This window comes from Montipora capricornis, chromosome 10, assembly GCF_036669925.1.
Source record: "Montipora capricornis isolate CH-2021 chromosome 10, ASM3666992v2, whole genome shotgun sequence".
In the NCBI taxonomy this organism is placed as follows: domain Eukaryota; kingdom Metazoa; phylum Cnidaria; class Anthozoa; order Scleractinia; family Acroporidae; genus Montipora; species Montipora capricornis.
Window position 1 is genome coordinate 55,528,988 of NC_090892.1, and position 4,721 is coordinate 55,533,708.

General features: G+C 39.3%; 1 long non-coding RNA gene across 1 annotated transcript in view; it reads right to left on the reverse strand.

The window, feature by feature from the left end:
• Positions 1-1,306: 1,306 nt before the first annotated feature.
• The window catches only part of LOC138021745 (uncharacterized), a 16,946-nt gene continuing 13,531 nt past the window's right edge, over positions 1,307-4,721 (reverse strand). Inside the window, exon 2 of the long non-coding RNA XR_011126435.1 lies at positions 1,307-2,886. This is a non-coding gene — a long non-coding RNA (uncharacterized lncRNA). The remainder of the gene's footprint in view (positions 2,887-4,721) is intronic.

Below are 4,721 nucleotides of genomic sequence, written 5' to 3' on the forward strand. Positions count from 1 at the left end.
CAATTTTGAATAATGTAGCTGTAGTCGTTGTATAATTTGTAATAATTCTGGTAATTAATTAGGTTTTTATAGTTGCGACTGATGAGTTTACCGTGTCTAAATAAAGTTATCCTATCCTATCCTGTGGTTGCCTTGGCTTCAATCTCCAAACACATAGCACTAAATGGCTAAGTTGGTTGAGTTCGACTCCGGCTGGACCAAGACCAAGTCTTTTCGGATAAGGACAATGTAGGACGCCAAGGAACTCACACACTGTTCGCGAAGAGTAGAGGAGAGACCCCTGTGTTGCGGTCTGTCTTGGGTGAGTGAGAACAAATATGGACTGATCGCGGTTGCCAGTGTTATGCTCGAACTGCGAAATAAATTCTCTTGGTGATAGTAACAATGACTTAAAACCACATCGCAAATAATTCTTACAGACTCTTGACTACAAAATCAATCCTTTTGTTCGGGGAATGAAAAACATGCCATGACACACCATGATATTGTCACAAAAAATGTCCGGTTAGAGTCGTTGCACCACAAGTCTAGCCTCACAGGGGACTCCTGACGATCTCTCGCATGGGATTCGAGCTCAAACATCTGGAGGCGCCTTTACAAGTTAACGTCCGATCTCACCCCAGCGAAAGGATTGTAAACCGTCATGAGACTTTGTGCCGGATAAGTGCGGTTTATAAATGTTAAACCATAAACCATGATTCAGACGCAACCGTAGGCAACAAAGCACTGATCAAGACTGCGTCGGAATTGGGCAGGTGACCAGTTGAAAATGTCCACCCTTTTTACATAAAAAGAGACTTTGCCGGGTTGGAAAGCCGTGGAACAAATTTAGTTAAGACATCGATGCTACGAATATGATTCCGCTCAAGATAGGCGTCAACTTTCATGCAAGACAGAAATCAACGAGACGGAAAATAAAGCGTGGAGTCCCTGAGCGGAAGAGAACGCTTGATTTCATGTTATCCTTACTCGACAGGTAGTGCTTTCGTTCTTTTTATGCATGATCATTCATGGCTTTATTATCAATAAGAAGCCATGCCCGGAACGTGCTTATGTCGAAGTATTTGAGAGGGAGTTGAAATACAGCCGTTTAGCTCCACTCGATTGTTTCACTTAACTTAACCTTGCAAATTTTGAACCGTTAACCGCCGCTTCAAACTCTAGGCGTATTTTAAAGGACAATTTCGGCCATCAAAACCTGTTAAAAATATGATGCAATCGCAGATAATTTACATGTGTACTCGAGCTGTGACTTGAAAATATTAATTGCTGTACACCCACAAAACAGAAGAGAAACTACCAGATGTTCGAACTTTTACTTCAGTTTTAATTTGTAAATTACGTTGTGATACACTTTTATATAAAATCTCATATTTTTTTTATACTTCCAGCATTTACAATCCTTAAAAATTAGTTTAGGTTCAACGTCGATCTGATGGTCGTTGCATTTGGTTCAAAAGCTAACAGTGCTTTTTTGAACACTAGCAATTACAAGAACACCTTTACATAGCTTTTAATACACTGTCCATGAAGTTCAATTTGCCCTTTAAAACATTTAGAAAGACGAAGTGGTTGTTGTGTTTGACGTCTGTGTCCGTCTGTTTTTCCATTGAGAGTTAAACACGTCAGTTGTCGCCAGATGCTACCGTACTACGAAGAGTGTTTCTTATTCTGCCAACTTCCTCTTACCGAAATAAAAGTGTTTTCTCCGCCATCGCCGCCCTCTATCCTTGTTCAGTTTTCCCGAATTTAATGCGCGCTCAAGGTGTACTGCCATAAAGTCAAACACGACCTTGTTAGGAGACAAACCGTCTTCGCTTTTGACACCATCTTTGCCATCCAGCAGCCATTTCTCGGCTGGGGTGTAACATTTGCAATGCATTCCCTGGAGACATTTCTCGTGTAGGCTCCTCCGAGCGGCTAGCAACTCTTCGTTTAAAAGCGACGAAAGGCAGCCATGGGCCCGGTAATATTCGCGGTTAGTTTCTTCCTCCAAATAGTTCACTGGCAGAGGACGATCCAGAGCAGCGGCCATGTTGAAGAAGAATTCACAGTTAGCCTTGGGTAACAACAGCAGCTGTTGATTTTAAACCAACGGAATGATTTGTTGAACTGTCTTGGGAAACCTTCGTCCCCTTTTTTTGATCACTGAAAGAATGGCAGCTGACTCGTGTTCCTTTGTTTTGACCAGCTGAATAACAAAATGACCTGTTTATTTTATTGGAGCGCGTGGTTCCACGCGTGCAAAAGTTTGTTTTGGAGATGATGTCATGCATTAGATAAGTGATCTGTGTGACCGCGCCTTGAGGTAAACGATACACAAGGGGAAAAATGTGCACAGAGGCTCATGGCGTTCGCATATACGGTAAAACGCATGGGAAATTTGCCTCTTCCGAATTTGGTATCTTGAAATTTGAGAGTTTTCTTTTACTCTGGCTTTCGAGATATCCGGTTTTCAAGGACACAAAAGCGATTTTTTTTTTAATTTGGTTTAAATTTGTCATCTGTTTTGGATGTTGGGTACTCTTGTTTACAGATTTGCGAGTATTTCTCCGACTTTCCTGTTTCTGCTATGATATAAATTCTTTTTTTGTTTACAAGTAAAGCGAAAAACTCAAACTAAGAAAGCACTCTCCCGTCGCAATTAGCCGCAATCTCACGCTCCTCGGTATTTCTACTGTTTTGTACATTACTTAGGAGTCTGAATTATATTATTGCTAAACCTCTGGAGATTTTATACAACCCTTTATTCTCTTCTGGTACTGGTCGTGATTGTTCTTTTAACTAATTAAGATGGCACGTGTCATTCCTGTTTACAAGTTTGGACCTTCGTCGCCTTTATGAAACTATAGACCAACATCCCTTTTGTCAATCTTCAATCAGATTCTGGAAAAAATGAACGTATAAAAGGTTAACTAAACATCTTGAGAAGTATAACATTATATATTCTGGTCAATTTGGCTTCCGAGCAAATCCTTCATCTGACCCGGCATGCTTTATTGTTAATAACTGATAAAGTTCATTAAAGGGCAATTGAAAGTGGCCAGTTTTCCTGCGGGATATTTCTAGATCTCTGAAACGGTTTTGATGCTGTAAACCACGATATTCTTTTAGCTAAATGGGTGGTACTCCTTATGATTGGTTTGTCTCCTACTTATCTAACAGATCACAATTTGCATCAATAGGGAATACTACCTCGTCTTCCACTGTCATTTCGTGCGGGTGTCTCTCAGAGTTCCGGCTGTCCCTGGCCCACCTCTCTTTCTTTTATACATTAATTATTTCTCTGATTGCTTAAATTTAATTGACTTTCATCTATTTGCAGATGACTTTAATTTATTCTTTGCAGATTCATCTCAGTTTGGAATCTGTTAAAACAAGCATGAATTTAGAGTTAAGGAATATTCATAATTGGCTTTGCTGTAATCATTGAAGTATCTCTAAATATTGACCGGCAAAACAAACTTTGCTATCTTTCATCCTCCTCAAAAAAGAAATTAAAACTCACTAAATCCATTTCCACACTTGTAAATAGCAAATCTATTGAACATGATGATGTCAAATACCTTGGTGTCTTCATTGACTCTCACCTTAAATTCAAGGAGCACATCCACTAGCTGGAGATAAGTAAGAAAATCTCCTGAAGCGTTGGAATCTTAGCTAAACTTCGTCTTTTTGTCTCCCAGGTTATTTTAATTCGATTGTATTACTCTCTTATTTATTTTTTTCTTACGTATGGTTTTATAATCTCGGGAAACATCTATGAAGCCACGTTACATCCTATTATTGTTCTGCAGAAGAAGTCTGTTCGAATTACTACTTTTTCTTGTCATAATGCTCATTCTTACCGTATTTTCAAACGTTTGTACATATCTGTTTTCACCGGGGTTAGCGTTTCAGAAGTTGTTAATACTGAAAACTCACAAATGATATCGTTCAGCTCACAGTCGGTACAATGATGGCCGACTCCACTGGAGACTCATCGGCCTTGCTTCTAAGAAACAGTAAAATTTGAAGTGAAGCTCAAAGAAGTCGAGGGCTTAAGATTTATGGATTTCGCAACCCAATGCGAAAAGAGAGGATCTTTGTTTTTCAAGTATATAGCCGGTAAATTTTTCGATTCATATGCTTAATGAAGTAAATGACTTTGTCGAAGCTTAACTGATCCGATCGACTGCAAAGATTTTAAACTTAAAATCTTACTGGTGGAGGAGATACCGAAGCGATCTATTTGAACTGCGGGTATATAGAGGGTACATGGCGGCGCAGAGATGCGAAATTGAAAAATATTCCACGAGTGAGCGCAGCAGGAGAAGAGAAATTTCGTGTCTCCAAGAGTCCATGTAATGTTCTGTTTATTATATAAACACCAATGAAATACCAAGCCTTTTCACTTTACTATTTTTTGTAGTCCCAACTTAGAACAACGGCCCGATTTATTATGTTACCATATAGCAGCGGTGATCCTTACACCTGTGTTTTCAAGTGTGCACATATACCATGTTTTCGCTCGAAATCTCACCTGGTATTTCACTGGTGTTTATATAATGACAAACAGCTTTTATAAGCAAAAAGGACCATCGCATTTGATAATCGCGGGGGTGGAAGTGGAACAACTGGATCTCAGTTATATTCATCAATGCTTCCATTTTTCCGAATTGTATTCACCATTCATCATTCATTATTCATATTCTTTAACGGAACTGTAAACTTCTTTATTT